The following is an 18384-nucleotide window of genomic DNA, read 5'->3' on the forward strand; positions in this document are numbered from 1 at the left end:
GAGAGAGAGACGAGAGGCAGAGAGAGCAGTGGAGAGAGAGAGAGAGACGAGAGGCAGAGAGAGCAGTGGAGAGAGAGAGAGAGACGAGAGGCAGAGAGAGCAGTGTGTGAGAGAGACGAGAGGCAGAGAGAGCAGTGGAGAGAGAGAGAGAGAGAGACGAGAGGCAGAGAGAGCAGTGGAGAGAGAGAGAGAGACGAGAGGCAGAGAGAGCAGTGGAGAGAGAGAGAGGAGAGGCAGAGAGAACAGTGGAGAGAGAGAGACGAGAGGCAGAGAGAGCAGTGGAGAGAGAGAGAGACGAGAGGCAGAGAGAGCAGTGGAGAGAGAGAGAGAGAGACGAGAGGCAGAGAGAGCAGTGGAGAGAGAGAGAGAGATGAGAGGCAGAGAGAGCAGTGGAGAGAGAGAGAGAGACGAGAGGCAGAGAGAGCAGTGGAGAGAGAGAGAGAGAGAGAGACGAGAGGCAGAGAGAGCAGTGGAGAGAGAGAGTGAGAGAGACGAGAGGCAGAGAGAGCAGTGGAGAGAGAGAGAGAGACGAGAGGCAGAGAGAGCAGTGGAGAGAGAGAGAGAGAGAGGAGAGGCAGAGAGAACAGTGGAGAGAGAGAGAGACGAGAGGCAGAGAGAGCAGTGGAGAGAGAGAGAGACGAGAGGCAGAGAGAGCAGTGGAGAGAGAGAGAGACGAGAGGCAGAGAGAGCAGTGGAGAGAGAGAGAGACGAGAGGCAGAGAGAGCAGTGGAGAGAGAGAGAGAGATGAGAGGCAGAGAGAGCAGTGGAGAGAGAGAGAGAGAGATGAGAGGCAGAGAGAGCAGTGGAGAGAGAGAGAGATGAGAGGCAGAGAGAGCAGTGGAGAGAGAGAGAGAGATGAGAGGCAGAGAGAGCAGTGGAGAGAGAGAGAGAGACGAGAGGCAGAGAGAGCAGTGGAGAGAGAGAGAGGCAGAGAGAGCAGTGGAGAGAGAGAGCAGTATAGAGAGAGACAAGAGACAGAGAGAGCAGTATAGAGAGAGCAGTAGAGAGAGAGAGAGGCAGAGAGAGCAGTATAGAGAGAGACGAGAGACAGAGAGAGCAGTATAGAGAGAGACGAGAGACAGAGAGAGCAGTATAGAGAGAGACGAGAGACAGAGAGAGCAGTGTCAAACTCATTTTCACAGAGGGCCACGTCAGCATTATGGTTGCCCTCAAAGGGCCAAAGACAGTATAAAAGTAAATGTAATGTAATGTAAATAAATGTAACTACTTCTTTACATATTGTTAAAATAACTGTTTCTGTATTTATTACTTCTATTATATTACTTCAAGTTACAATATTACATATTGTGATAGGAAAATGTCTACAATGCACTTCTGTGGAAATTGCCTACGTTTTTCTGTTCTATATTTCTTCGTAAAGATGCAAGGAGACACACATAGCCATTAGTCCAGACTCCAGACATGTCTGAATTCCACTATTAACATATACGAAGCGCAGCTTCTTAGAAATGTCTGATTTTGGGCAGCAGCCCACCCTCGGTATGATGCCTGTCTCTTTGCATGTAAACCGAGTCCGATCTTCAATCGGGGCTCTTTTCAGCTACACCTTGTAAACTGATAGTCTATTTGCCAACACAATGAACCCAGACATTTTGGAACCACCAAACTTTTATGATAGATATGGATAGTATGGGTCACCAGCACTTAGAAACTGCCGGATGCTAAGTTGTACGTGTTGGGCAACTTTTTTTATTTGCATAATTAGCTACATTTGCATAATCACCTAAATGGACAAATCTCTGAAACTACTTGATCAATTTCAACAATGTTGGAGTGGTTTTGGGGGTTATTCGGGATACTGAATCCATTTATGAAGAGTTTCGGAATTGCAATATTTACTGGAATTTACCAAATTTCAATTTCAAGAGAAATTCTGCTGAATAATATTATGGGGAAACTTACTCCTTGCTTACAAGTCTTAGTTATCATAGACTCAGGTCTACTGTAAGCTTTAAGTCCCACATTAACAAGGTGACAAAAACATAGTACAACCATTTATAAATCAAAAGGATGCTGAAAAACGGATCCATGCCTTTATTCCAAGCCGACTGAAGAAAATACTTCAACTTATTCAACTCTCAGCTAGGCTATTTCACTGGCTTCCGGTAACATTTAGAATTGATTTGAAGGTCCTCCTCCTTATGTACAAAGCCCTAAATGGAAACAGACCAAGCTATATTGGCAATTTTCTTGTCAACTACATGCCCCCAAGAACACTACGATCATCTACTTCTATCATCTTGTATTTTTATTTTCTGCATTGCATTTATTCTGTCTATTTTATGCTCATTTGATGTATTCTAGTGTATTTTCTGCTGTGAAGCACTTTGGGCTGCAATTCTTGTATGGAATTTGTACAAATAACGTTTATTATTATTATTATTATTGCCATCCTTAAAGTTATTTGCTACCTCTATCTAGCAGGGCTAAAATGATTTGAAATGGTTTTGTTAACCCTCCTGTTATCCTCAAATTGACTTTACACTCTTTATCCATTTTGACCCCAGCAGTTTAAACCTCCAGAAAATGATCATAATCAAAAGTGTTACCCAAATGTATGTTTCAGATGCTTCATGTTACCTAGTTGATTACCTAAATAACCATTTAAATAAAACATTACCCCTACTCCCCCCCACCCACCCAATTATACATACATAATAACTTTCTGTTTTTGGAAAGTAACGTGTCTGCTTGTGGTTGAGAGTCAACAGGAGCATCTGCAGGGTCTCATTATCATCAGAGGAGGACGCCTCATAATCAGGGTCTCAGACACATTCTCTCCTATGTCACTTTCACCGTCAAATATCTGTGACAAAACTTCACTGGCAGAAAACCTTTTCTTCAAGGTAATTTTCAAATTAGAGTTTAGAAGGCTGCTATGCAAGCTATGTTTGCTCCTCCCCTATGTTGGGTAAAGTTTAGGTAGTCAAAAATCACAAATAACAATAAAAATACAGTCCGGGATATACATTCTAAAATATATACATTCTAAAATATACAGCCAAAAATATACAGTAAAATTTACAGTAATAAATGTAGAATTTTTTTTAATAAAAATGTTTAAGTGTATATGTAAAAATAAGATGTCAAAAGTCCAGGAAGATTACCAGAGTTTGTACTGTCACTCTGTGGTGAGGCAGTGAGGCACAGTGATGCGTTGTATACTCCGATGGTTGTTGGAATTAAGGACTTCCTGTGCCATTCAGTGTTGCATCTAGGGAGTCTTAGTCTAACACTGAACATGCTCCTTCTATCAGCCAAGTCTGTGTATAGCGTGTGGGAGGGGTTGTCCATGATGGCGTGGAGCTTAGCAAGGCTCTTCCTCTCTGACAGAGGAAGAGTCTAGCTCCACTCCCACCATGTTACTGGCCTTCCTGACCAGCTTATTTGTCACATATAAGGTACATGTACATTACAGTGAAATGCTTGGTTCTGTATGAGCCTCCTGAGATTGTGCTTCATACAGTAAAAAAGGTAAAAAGAATAAAGACCAAACACTATACAAAATATACAAACTAGTACAAGTACACAATGCAAACAAATGCAAAGATGAGTTAGAGAGGTAGTGCAAATCTTTTACTAATAAATAGATACAATATGGTGTAGTGTTAAAAAGTGTTTAAAGTGAATGTTAAAGGTGAGTGTTATTCCATACACATGGAATATGTATCTCGATACGATAGAGGGCACACATTGTGGAAACAAAGAACAATTTACCGCCTAATAGAGGCCTTGCACAGAGTGTTTAGAAGGCCCATTTCTCCTTGTTAGGGACCAAGCAGTGAGGCAGTGAGACAATGAGGAAACAGGAGTTGTAGATGAAAACTGGGTTTTTATTTACCCACAAGGTGCAAAACCATTGCAAACCAAGAATTTGATAACTAGGCCTATAGATGGGTTTCTCATCCACGTCAGCAAGGAGGCCAAAAGAAGTTGCCTTTGAGAACCAATGGTTCTCGAGCCATAACGGCACATGGGACAGGAGCCTATCTCCTGTTTCCGTAGCGTGAGGCAGCTTGATGTACAAGTACACCCCTTGGACATGACGCAAGTATGTCGCAAGGACTTCCCCCCCAAACCAACCCTTGATGCTGAGTGTCAAGCAGGGAGGCTATGGGTACCATTTTTAAATAGTCTTTGGTATGACTCGGCCGGGGCTTGAACTCCCAGCCTCCCGAACTCAGGGCGGATACTCTACCCACGAGGCCAAAAGGAACGTAATAATCCTGGTCAGAACAATGGGGCAGACTGTATAGAGGATACTTTGTAGGACATGACCTTGAGAACATTTGAACCTGTTTGGGGAGTGATTTCACACAACCAGGAATGAGGAAGATATGGATAGTGGTTTAACATTGTATCTTTGTTCCTGGATTGTAGCCAGCTCTTGATAACAACTCATCAACAATTCCGGGATTCTGAAATCGGGGAGGAGATAGCGGGGGGAGCAAGTGAATGAATGTGGATGAGAGCTGTGATGCAAGTGATTGCAGCTACGGCTGTGGGGGTGCTGGAGACATGATCGAATAGACTTGTATGCGCCTGAATCTCCTGAACACGGCGCGACCCATTCCTAATCGATCAGAACTAAATCGGCCGAGAAAAAGCCCATTTTAAGCACCTATTCCCCATGCACATACGCAGATTGCCCACGGATTGTGACGCCACGCACACCCGCCCTGGACTGTTCCATCAGAGGGGGGAGCTTCGGTAGTAGTGTGAGTGGCTACAGACCACTGCACTTAAATATAAACATTAGTCTACCTGGAGACTCAATGAGGTAATTGTAGATGTCGCCATAAGACACGTCTGGCCATTTAGTGGGATCATTGTTTCATTATCCTGTTCGGCTGAAAGGACACTGGCCACCGAAGCTCGCCCCTCTGATGGAACAGTCCAGGGCGGGTGTGCGTGGCGTCACAATCCGTGGGCAATCTGCGCATGTGCATGGGGAATGGGCTTTTTTTAAATGGGCTTTTTCTCGGCCGATTTAGTTTTGATCGATTAGGAACGCAACCACTTACATCACGGCTCTCATCCACATTCATTCATTTGCTCCCCCCGCAATCTCCTCCCCAATTTCAATGTAACGCGGAAGTGTAGTGGTCTATTAGGCGCTCTACAAATTAAAGTTATTATTATTATTATTATTATTATCATTCTGTTTACAATTGAACATTCCATGAAAATTATCTATAAATTCGGCATCTTCTGAAACATTTATAAACAGAAAATTCATAAAAAATGTAAACTTTTTTCTTCTCTTAGGTATAATAACTGGATTCAGTATCCCGAATAACCCCCAAAACAACTCCAACATTGTTGAAATTGATCAAGTAGTTTCTGAGATTTGGCCATTTAGGCGATTATGCAAATGTGTGCTAATTATCCAAATAAAAAAAGTTGCCCAACATTTACAACTTAGCATCCGGCAGTTTCTGAGTGCTGGGGACCCGTACTATCCATATCCATCATAACACTTTGGTGGTTCCGAAATTTCCGGGTTCACAATGGGGCTCTATGGGATGGCAAATAGACTATGAAGTGAGACTCAGTGCACAGATAATACATTTCTCGTATCAGCTTCTATCCTTGATTCAAGTAATCATATTGTGAACTTCTTTCACAGTTCCAACTGGGTCATTGTTAGCTAAAATCCCACCACAATATGCATTTGCATAGACATATAAAATATACATTAGCTTATTGCTCTGTTATTTTAACATAAATCCTTTTGATTTATCATGTTAAGAACCCCATATTACTCCATCAATCAATGATCAAGCTATTCATTGATCATTGAGCTAACCAAGAAAAATGTCACAGTCAAGAGGGGCAGAACTATTGTGAGCTGCTAAGAACATGTGGGACAGATGTAGCATTTTACAAAAACCAATGGCTGCACACAACCTTGCAGAGACCATACATCCAACTAATGGGAGATAGTTTGATTACAGAAAACATTTGTCTGCATGAACACACAACTGTAACTGTACTAAAAAATAAGGGTTGTCTCAGTTCACAACTATTGGTCAAGTTTTGGGTGGGACTTGTTTGCGTCCCTGCAGCTTCTGATTACATTTGGGGAGATGCTCGTTATGTCACACAGCCAGTTTGGATCTGAGAACTTTCAGACAATATTTCTTCAGCCACAATAAAGATAGCTTTCACTGCTGCATGTTTTTTTTTGTTTGTAGCTCCTGTGAACATACTCTGCTGCGATTGCAGTCTGCCTTTTCATTCTTGGACAATTTGTTGTTTTTCTTGGAGGCTAAATCTGGCATGTGTTTGGTGTGTGGTGTCAAAATGCAGACATAGATTGTACTCTTTGACGACAGACGCCGCATCATAACATAAAAGACATACCATTTCTTATTCTTGAAACACAAACATGTATTCACTTTGACATCTTTCTTGAAACTGCCTTCCATCTGCATCAACTGTTCTCTTACTGGACATGTTGGCATCACTAATGAAGATTTTCAATTCTCAATTCGACTTGATGGTGAAATCGCTGTAGTTAAACACTGATGTAGGCTACATTGTAGTTAAACACTGATGTAGGCTACATTGCCGTCACTTTGCCGGTCACATAATTGACATGCATTGTGGCAAATGTAGTTTATGGTTAAAGCAGCATAAACGTATTATAAGACAATTATACACACTTTAAGCTCTCGCCACATACAATTTGTGTAATTTTAGATTATTTTGAAGAGAGAGATGAGGCAGAGAGAGAGATGAGAGGCAGATAGAGCAGTGGAGAGAGAGATGAGAGGTAGAGAGAGCAGTGGAGAGAGAGATGAGAGGCAGAGAGAGCAGTGGAGAGAGAGAGAGACGAGAGGCAGAGAGAGCAGTGTAGAGAGAGATGAGAGGCAGAGAGAGCAGTGGAGAGAGAGAGAGAGCGAGAGAGGCAGAGAGAGCAGTGGAGAGAGAGATGAGAGGCAGAGAGAGCAGTGGAGAGAGAGAGAGAGAGGCAGAGAGAGCAGTGTAGAGAGAGAGAGAGAGAGAGAGAGAGAGAGAGAGAGAGAGAGCAGTGTAGAGAGAGAGAGAGAGAGAGAGAGAGGCAGAGAGAGCAGTAGAGAGAGAGAGAGAGAGAGAGAGAGAGAGAGGCAGAGAGAGCAGTGGAGAGAGAGATGAGAGGCAGAGAGAGCAGTGGAGAGAGAGAGAGAGAGGCAGAGCGAGCAGTGGAGAGAGAGAGAGGCAGAGAGAACAGTGGAGAGAGAGAGAGAGAGAGAGAGAGAGAGAGGCAGAGAGAGCAGTGGAGAGAGAGAGAGACGAGAGAGAGAGGCAGAGAGAACAGTGGAGAGAGAGAGAGAGACGAGAGGCAGAGAGAGCAGTGGAGAGAGAGAGAGACGAGAGAGAGAGAGGCAGAGAGAACAGTGGAGAGAGAGAGAGAGAGAGAGAGAGAGAGAGAGGCAGAGAGAACAGTGGAAAGAGAGAGAGAGAGAGAGGCAGAGAGAACAGTGGAGAGAGAGAGACAAGAGGCAGAGAGAGCAGTGGAGAGAGAGAGAGACGAGGCAGAGAGAGCAGTAGAGAGAGAGAGAGAGAGAGAGAGAGAGTGAGTGATGAGAGGCAGAGAGACGAGAGGCAGAGAGAGCAGTGGAGAGAGAGAGAGAGAGAGAGAGAGGAGAGAGAGAGAGAGAGAGAGAGAGAGAGCGAGAGAGAGAGAGAGAGAGAGAGTGAGTGATGAGAGGCAGAAAGACGAGAGGCAGAGAGAGCAGTGGAGAGAGAGAGAGAGAGAGAGAGAGAGAGAGAGAGAGAGAGATAGAGAGAGAGAGAGATGAGAGGCAGAGAGAGATAGACGAGAGGCTGAGAGAGAGGGAGACGAGAGACGAGAGGCAGATAGAGCAGTGGAGAGAGAGAGATGAGAGGCAGAGAGAGCAGTAGAGAGAGAGAGAGAGAGAGAGAGAGAGAGAGAGAGAGATGAGAGGCGGAGAGAGAGACGAGAGGCTGCTTAGTTTATTTGAGAAACTAATTGGACATTTTATTTATTTATTTTGTTATCTTTTCTTCTATATCTTAAATTTGTTCCATTTATTTGTCCCATCTTTGTACCATCTTATCCAATCAATCGATCAACCAATAAATTATCCCATATTTAAAACGAAACTGACTTATTTTGTGTTGCGTTGACATCTAATCTATTTACTATCTAATCCATATGTATGCGGTTTCAGGAGACGGTTACATGTAGTCATGGTCAAGGCAGCAGGGAGCAGAAACAGCAGCTGCCAGACGACCTCTGAGGTTCTCTCCATCCTGCACATGATCCACCACTTCACCCTCCGCTGCGTCAGCGTTGTCGTCAGGCTGCATAGCGGTCTGCTCCGGTTCCAGTATGTCCCCATGAGTGACGCACAAGTTATGTAGGATGGCACAGTGTTGATCACAGTGTTGTCGAAGGATGGCTTGACCTCAGGGGCCTGGAAGAAGACGGAACGCCACCGTATCTCCATGATGCCAAAGGACCTCTCGATGATGTTGCGTGTTGTTGAGTGGCAGTGGTTGAAGCAGGTTCTCACCGGATCTCTCATTGGCTCCCTGTATGGCCTGTGGTGTTGAGATGCAGGGGTACCCACCGTCTTAGGATGCAGCATGGGACTGTTCTTCACCCTGACCCTGGCTAGCCTACATTCTGTAGATCAATACATCTTGCTATGAGTATGAATGGGAAAAAGGAAACATATATTTGCTCTGTAAATATATATATATATATATATATATATATATATATATATATATATATATATATATATATATTTTTTTTTTTTTTTTTTTTTATCAAATTGTTAATAATTTGCTATGGAATAAGCTGGACAAACTGCACTGGAATGTGTACAGAGCCACAACAATGACAAGCAAAGGTTATGGCCTTGGGGTAAAAAGGTTGAGAACCACTAAATAAATAATGGACTAATAATCTATTCTATATCTTACGTAATTATTATTAAATTAAATGTTATTTAATTTCACTTTCTAATCTTCCTCAGTTCCTTACCAAAGACGATAGCTATAACGTTATTACTGTCCATAGACTGAAATCTCCAAATGAGCTTTAACAAACACCTAATAGCTGTCGCTCTTTACCTAATTATGTAGTGGAGATGTTGCTATTCGCCTTGTTCACTTCGCCGCCATATTGGTCAAGTTTGATGTAGAGGTATGATGTATACCTCTTTCTCCACACTATGTTAACAATGTGCTAACAAGCTCTGGCTTGTTTCTATTTCTTTAAACCAATCACAATCATCCTGGGAGGTGCTAAGGAGCGACGGTGCCCTTGCAAAATAGTGAAATAGTCGGCCGATGGCATGCTTATACCCTGAGTTTGCCCATTCACTTCAATGTTAAAACATAGCTATAAAAATGCCACTTCAAGAACCTAAATAGTAAAAACGGTCAGAATACACTATAGGAATTAGAAACTTGTGATTATCTCACTCAAGATTGTTTTTCACCGCTGTAGAAGTGAATTAGTCATCAGCTCATTGAAATGCATTCATAGATCTACGGAAATAAAGGTGAATAAGGCAAATTGAGCTGACTATCGTGTGTTCATGGCCTCTTGACCCGGAACAATATCAGTTGGCATGAACATCAGCTCTCGGATAGCCAAATGGGTTTTCGCAAAGGAAAAGGAACAAGAGATGCAATCTGCCAACTCAGAATCATTGGTGAAAAATCGATAGACCAACAGAAGAAGCTGTATATTTGCTTCATCGATTTCACGAAGGCCTTCGACAGAGTTGAACATACAACATTGATGAGAACAATGGAAGAATTCAAAATACCAGTTTCTGACCGAAGAATAATTGCCAACTTATACTGGAGGCAGAAGGCTAATGTTAGAATAGGAAAGGAGAAATCAAGAGACTTCCCGGTGGAGAAGGGTGTAAGACAAGGATGCATCTTGTCCCCTGTACTCTTTAATATGTACAGTGAATCACTGATGAAAAAAGGTCTGAGAGGAGGGAAAGGAGTAAAACTTGGCGAAGAGAACATCACCAATATAAGATACGCGGATGACACTGCTATAGTCTGTAACTGTCAAGAAGATCTACAGGACATGATGAATAAGCTGAATGTCGAATGCAAAAACTATGGAATGTCACTAAACACAAAGAAAACTAAAGTAATGATCATTGAAAAAACACCAGGAACTGTTTGTAAAATACAGGTGGATGGAGAAAAACTTGAACAAGTGAAGGAGTACATGTACCTTGGAAGCTGGATCAGTGAAGGTGGAAGAGCTAACATGGACATTAAGAGAAGAACCGGAATTGCAAAGGGCGCATTCTGGAACCATAAAGAATTATTGAGAAGAAACATAAGTTGGAAAACGAAGACCAGGATTTTGGAAACGTATGTTATGTCAGTCTTTTCATACGGAGCAGAAGCATGGACGCTGAATGAAGAGGCAAAGAGGATGATAGACTCTTTTGAAATGTGGACACTGAGGAAGATGCTGAAGATAACATGGAAGGATAAGATCAAGAATGAGGAGGTACTGAGAAGAGCGGATATGCAAGGGGGACAGCTGCTGGAGAGGTTGAAAAAGAGAAAGATGGAGTTGTGCGGGCATGTTCTGAGAGGATCCAGCGGGGAGATGTTCAAGAAGGTGGTGATGGGGAAGGTGGATGGAAAGAGAGGAAGTGGAAGACCAAGAAGAGGCTGGGTAGACGATGTCTGTGATTGGAGTGGAGTGAGAGGCGGAGTCACGGAGTTGGAGAGAAGAAGTGGGGACAGAATGGGTTGGAGAGTGATAGGCAACCTTCGGAACGAAGAAGCCACCTAATGATGATTAGCTAACGTTAGGGCTAACGTGATATTTACCATTTGTCGCCTATAGTGTCAGACTAAAAGGCCAAACAGTCATCTCCCGCCTCGACTACTGCAACGCACTGCTCGCTGGCCTCCCGGCCACTGCCACTAAGCCTCTTCAACTCATTCAGAATGCAGCGGCCCGCCTGATCTCAAACCTACCGAAGTCGGCCCATGTCACCCCACTTCTTAGGGACCTGCACTGGCTCCCCATTGCTGCACGAATCCGCTTCAAGGCCCTCGACCTAGCATACCGTGCGGCAAAGGGAACTGCTCCCGCCTACCTCCGGTCAATGGTCTCTAACTACACACCCTCAAGACCCCTACTCTCTGCATCTTCTGGCCGCCTCAGACCTACTCCTATCCAAGCTCCGGGAGGGTCATCAAAGAGAAGTCGCCTATTCTCAGTCCTTGCCCCACAATGGTGGAATGAACTACCCACCCCAGTTAGGACAGCCGAAACACGTCCAATGTTTCGCCGTCGACTAAAGACGCACTTCTTCAACCATTATCTGAATTAAAAAAATAAAAATAAAAATAAAAATAAAAAATAAAAATAAAAATAAATCTAACCCTAACTAACCGTACTGTCATGCCCTTGTCCTAATAAACTAACCTACACTGTGGCACTCAACACTTTGATGAACATTGTTGCTCAGCTGATAGAGTTGTGCCCTTCTTGATGGCTTGTTGTACAGAACATGTAAGTCGCTTTGGATAAAAGCGTCAGCTAAATGAATAAATGTAAATGTAAATGTAAATGTACTACACTTCTCAAATGAGCAGAGGCACACCTGTGGGCATTTCTTAGGAGCAGCAAATTCATTAACATTATTACAGCTCACAATGTAATCATGGATGTCATACAGCTAGCGAGATTTGTGTCAGCTGGTATATGAGCTTTTAGCTAAATATGAGAAAGACACAGACTAAATAACGATAACAATAGATTACTGCTACATGATTCTAGAATCCGTGGAGGCACAGGCAAACAACCATCATTTGAAAAATATTTTTCATTTTCTTGCAGGACTAACGTTAATTTGCAGTGCTTTTCTTGGCTCAATATGGACATGAATACTTAGCTTGCCGTCTTCTCCAGAGAGAGGCTAGAAGATACCAGTTTCCTCTCTGTGCGTTCAGTAGAAAGCTATCTGGCTGCATGTTAGCCTAGCTTAGCACAATGAATGGAAGTGGACATGACCGATTAGCCTTCGGGAGAGGTGTTAATTGAATGATCAGTGTCCGAATTCACACCATTTATCTGAGTGGGTTACAATTGACCTCAATAGATTCCCCCACAGGGAAATACGAATGAGGGAATAGTGATTAATTCCGGTCACAGTCTATGTAAATACACTCAATAGGAATACACTTCTTCTTTGCATCTTTTTTTTCAAAGACTATATTGTCCGATATTATCGGCCTACCGATATTATCGGCCAATATTGACATTAAAATGTGGTATCGGAAATGATCTGTATTGGTTTTCAAAAAAGAAAAAAAAGAAAATAATCAGATTTTATTTATTGTCAAAAGTATGCATAATGTTGTGTTAATTCCATGACAAGATATATGTAATGTTAATTACCTGAAATTATTCAGTTTTTTGGGGGGGGAAACCCTGCATATATCGGTATCGGTTGATATCGGCAGGGGTGTAGCTCCAGATTCTGGGCCCCATGAACGAATGTATTTGTAGGCCCCCAGTGAATGCGAGCGCGCGTTAGTGCGCGAGCGGATTTTTTTTTGGCCATTTTTTTATTGATTAAAACGCATAATATGGTTTTTACCTATACATTCGGATCAGCAGTTCAGCACCTGCACTGTTGGTGGGTGAGCCTAGTAAAGGATGTCGCATTGCGTTCATCTTCAATGCAATGCAATAGTCTACCAAAGCCCCCCCTCTCTCTCTATATATCTCACACACACACACACACACACATAGGCCTGCCACGATAACACATTTTGCTGGGCGATTAATTGCCCCCGAAAATATCGCGATAAGCGATATTATTGCGACCGGTTAGAGAATTTTTTTTTGAGAAATTTATTTCCCAAAACTTTTATTTTGAAGCCCACCGCTCCGTCTTTTCCGGTTTTAGACTTTTATTTTGAAGCCCACCGACCGGAGCGGAAGTATTGTTGTTATTATCCTAGCAGCATCTCGTCCGGTTCTGTGTTTTTGAGCTAATGATAAAACAAATGTTGAGATTGTTGGTGAGCAACTAACTTTAGGTTAGTTTTAACGTTAGCTACTAACGTTAGATGCAGCTACTACAGGCAATCAACGATGAGGAGGAAGCGTCAAAGCCGTATAGAATAGAATAGCCCTGTGGTGCGTAGGCACGGGAGCGCAACTCGATTACCTGTTATAATAAATGTATTCATGTTTAACTTGTCCCCGTGTCCAGTCCTTTGACTAGTCCCACCCGTTCATTGTAAACAATGATGCATGTAATTGTATTAACGTTATTCTGTGTTGTAGCTATGCTATACGTTGTATTTCGTTTGTTAGCTATTTAGCTAATGTTGTTGGCATTGAATGAGCATCAACACTAGATCTTTAATCTTTATTTAGCAGTCCAGTTTCTCCGGGCAGTAGCGAGTAACTACTTGGGTCTAAAAATAGCTAACGTTACACTACAAAGAACGCTATTTGGTTAAAAGGAGCAACACTATTGAGAAATGTAGTTAAGCTATATGTGGCGTTGCTAGTGCCCCACGGAGCTCCCGTGCTGTGCTCTGTAGTAAGGCCAGCGGCCCCCCACACGGAGTGACTGACGAGGGGTACTACTGGTTCCGCCTCATTAAAACAAACGCGCAAATAGCAATTAATCGCGCCCGTCAAAATCATTGCATTAATTTTAATTATCGCGGCAATTAATCGATTTATTGCTTATCGCGGCAGGCCTACACACACACACACACACACACACACACACACACACACACACACACACACACACACACACACACACACACACACACACACACACACACACACACACACACACACACACACACACACACACACACACACACACACACACACACACACACACACACACACACACACACACTTAACAAACATAGTATCAATGAGAGCATCAATAATACACCTGAGTGATGTCTAGTAAAAAAAAAAAAAAAAAAAAAAATTTTTTGGGCCCCCTTCCAGTGCTGGGCCCTTGGAATCATCCTAAGCTACCCCCCCCAGCTACGCCCCTGGATATCGGTATCGGAAATTAAGAGTTGGACAATATCGGTATATCGGTATCGGTAAAAAAGCCAATATCGAGCATCATATATAAATCTGAATCCTCTGACTCAAACAGAAAATTTTGGAAAAACAGTAAATCCATTTGTCAGAAATACTTTGCTTGTATGGCATGATTATTGACCTCTATAAAGAGGATACACGTATGTCATTTGATGAGCTCAACAGAAAATACGATATTCCACAGTCCCATTTTATCTTTAAATATTTATAGATTCGTAATTGCATTAGCTCAACTCAAAATCACTCACTAACTTGCCCCCGTTACCAACTTTAGAACATTTCACAATTCATCACCAAAGGGGTAGAGGCAATTCTGGATTGTGAATGGAGAGAAGTATGCAAAGTATCTCTCTAAATACTAGACATAGAATACTTCAATATAACTGGATACTGAGACCATATATAACTCCAGTAAAGCTTAATAAGATCAACCCAAATACTTCAGATATTTGTGTTGAATGTCAACTCCATAAAGGCACTTTCTTTCACTGTATTTGGGAATGTGAAGAGATCCAGACGTCTAGAAGGACAGTTAATCTCCCAAATTACTTCGCTAAACACTATTTTTGTTTTATTCATGCTAAGCACTTGATCGCTATTTATTGGAAAAAATAATCAAGACCATCTGTTATTAAATGGTGTAAGTGATATTAATTTTTTATGAAATAAGTGTTAAATAGCTCTACATTCTGACAGCCATCACTGATATATAGTGTTTGGTCAGTAACATGGGTGTCCCAGACTCCCAGTCCCTCCAATCTGCAGTAAACATACAATACTGTTTCTTTCCCTTCCCACTTTATCCAATCAGGAGAGAGAACCCTAGATATATATATTTTTTTAAACTTGTTTCAAGCACACATTTGCTTAAAAGTTAATGTTTTTGTTTCCTATTTTTGTCAGACTATTTTTCAGTGTGGAGTTCTCTCTACTGATTGGATAAAATGGGAAGGAATACTAGAAGATGTATTTTCTGTTTATTGCAAAGCAGAGGGACTGGGAGACCCATGTTACTGACCAAACACTCTATATCAGTGATGGCTGTCGAAGTGTAGAACTACTATTTTAACATGTATACCAATTATTTTTAACAAACAAAAAATACCACTTACAGCACCTTTAAATAATTATCATCATGTCTGGCTTTGGAAAAAGTAACATACAGTACTACATTTCAAGGAATATTACAAAGTTTGGGATCTATTTACTGTATGTCTCTTGTCTTGAAAAAGAGAACCTGTAATCAAGTTAGTCAATCTGCAGCATGAGTGTGATTTGAAAAGTGTGTGCAAAGCCTATACAGATACAAGATTCAGATTCAGATTCAGCTTTATTCTTCTTCATATTCACATACAAAAAAGAGCAAAATTATTGGGTCTCGCCCCCTCGACCTATAGCAAAGCAATAAAATACACAATAAAACAATACAATACACAAAAACACAAAATAGTGATGTAAGAGAAAGTGACAATGCTGAGTGTGATTGGTATAAAAGTGCAACAGTAGAATAAAATCTACGTAAAATACTTAAAAATACTTAAAATACGAAATTACTGAATAGTATTCATGAGTCTGATGGCTTGGTGATAATACGAGTCCTTGAGCCTGCTGGACCTAGTTCTGAGGCTGCGGTAACGCCTCCCGGAAGGCAGCAGTTGAAACAAGCTGTTGTTGGGATTCAAGTATGATCTACCTTGCTCATTTACTGTAGCTACTACTCTCTGACGAGTCACCTGACGATCACCCTTAACTGCATAAACGGACACGCACCCCTCTACCTTCAGGAACTCATCACTCCACAATCCTTCACCCGCACCCTCAGATCCGCAGGTAGCCTGCTCCTTCAGGTCCCCAATACCCGGCTCTACACCATGGGTGACCGAGCCTTCTGCACGGCTGCACCACGCCTGTGGAACAGCCTCCCCATCCAGCTGAGGGCACCACAGAGCCTGGACTCTTTTAAAACAGGCCTGAAAACCTACCTATTCAAAAAGGCCTTTGACTGTTAGCTTTTTATTTAAATTTTATTGCGCTGTTGTTTTTAATTTGTCGGTTTATACTATGTTTTTAATTAACTATGTTCTATTTTTATCTTACTTTTATTCTGTATTTTATTTTATTTGTTTTACTAATAACTATTTTATTTCTATTTTTTTAACTATGTTCTAACCCTGTAGTGTAGCACTTTGGGATCCCAGCGAACAAAAAGTGCATTACAAATCTATTATTATTATTATTATTATTATTATTATTATTATTATTATTATTATTATTATTATTATTATTATTATTATTATTATATTATTATTATTATTATTATTATTATTATTATTATTATTATTATTATTATTATTATTATTATTATTATTATTATTATTATTATTATATATTATTATTATTATTATTATTTATTATTATTATTATTATTATTATTATTATTATTATTATTATTATTATTATTATTATTATTATTATTATTATTATTATTATTATTATATTATTATTATTATTATTATTATTATTATTATTATTTTATTATTATTATTATTATTATTATTATTATTATTATTATTATTATATTATTATTATTATTATTATTATTATTATATTATTATTATTATTATTATTATTATTATTATTAGTTATTGTTATTGTTATTGTTATTGTTATTGTTATTGTTATTGTTATTGTTATGTTATTATTATTTAATTATTATTATTATTATTATTATTATTATTTATTATATTATTATTATTATTATTATTATTATTATTATTATTATTATTATTATTATTATTATTATTATTATTATTATATTATTATTATTATTATTATTATTATTATTATTATTATTATTATTATTATTATTATTATTATTATTATTATTATTCTCTGTGTCACTTGGCTGCACCAATTAGTGTCCTGAGCCCCCTCCTGTATTCCCTGTATATATGACTGTGTATCTCCACATCACTCAAACTTGGTGGTCAAGTTCGCCGATGATACAACTGAGCTGGGCTTGATAACTGATGGGGACGAGTCGGCGTACAGGAGGGCGGTCGTCAACCTGGCACAGTGGAGCGAGGAGAACAACCTCTCGCTCAACATGGCAAAAACCAAAGAGCTGGTGGTGGACGTCAGGGGGGAGGAAGACGGAGTTGGCCCCCATCACAATCGGAGGTGCTGCTGTGGAGAGAGTGGGCCAGTTCAGATTCCTTGGAGTTAACATCTCAGAGGACCTGAAATGGGACACCCATGCGGATCAGGTGGTAAAAAACACCTCTTCCACCTGAGAAGACTTAAAAAGTTTGGCATGGGGCCTAGCATCCTGCATGCATTCTACAGGGGCACCACCGAGAGCGTCCTCACCGGCTGCCTCACAGCTTGGTACGGGAACTGCACTGCTCACAGCCGCAGAGCGAAAATCAGCGGATGTGAGCTCCCCTGCATACAGGACATCTACAACAGCCGGTGCATCAGCAAGGCCCGGAAGATCATTAAAGACCCCAGCCATCCCAACAACAGCTTGGTCCAACTGCTGCCTTCCGGCAGCGTTACCGCAGCCGTCAGACTCATGAATACTATTCAGTAATTTCGTATTTTAAGTATTTTTAAGTATTTTATGTAGATTTTATTCTACTGTTGCACTTTTATATCAATCACACTCAGCATTGTCACTTTCTCTTACATCACTATTATGCTGTTTTTTGTGTTTTTTTTGTGTGTATTGTATTGTTTTATTGTGTATTGTATTGCTTTGCTGTAGGTCGAGGGGGCGAGACCCAATCATTTAGCTCTTTTCTGTATGTGAATATGAAGAAGAATAAAGCTGAATCTGAATCTTGTATCTGTATAGGCTTTGCACACAATTTTCAAATCCCACTCATGCTGCAGTTCGACTAACTCCCACTCACTCTATCAGCTCACATAATATTAAGTATGCAGCATAAATGTATTAATATGTAAGGGAATATTTATGTATGAAAATATGTAGATGTGAACATATGTGCGATCATGCATATATATCTGTATACAGTACGTACGTGTGTGTACATATGTGTGTAGGAGTGTATGTAAATGCGCACATGTGGAAGATGAATGGATATGTTTTCGGAGATGTATATATGTATGTATGTACTAACAATGTACGTATATGTGAATATGTGTCTATTATTTAGTGAGATGCCAAATATTATTTTGTAATCCTGAACTGTTCTCAAATTTTTTTAACATTTTATAAACAAGTGATTTAAAAG

This window comes from Notolepis coatsorum (assembly GCF_963971535.1).
Source record: "Notolepis coatsorum genome assembly, chromosome: 19".
Lineage (NCBI taxonomy): Eukaryota > Metazoa > Chordata > Actinopteri > Aulopiformes > Paralepididae > Notolepis > Notolepis coatsorum.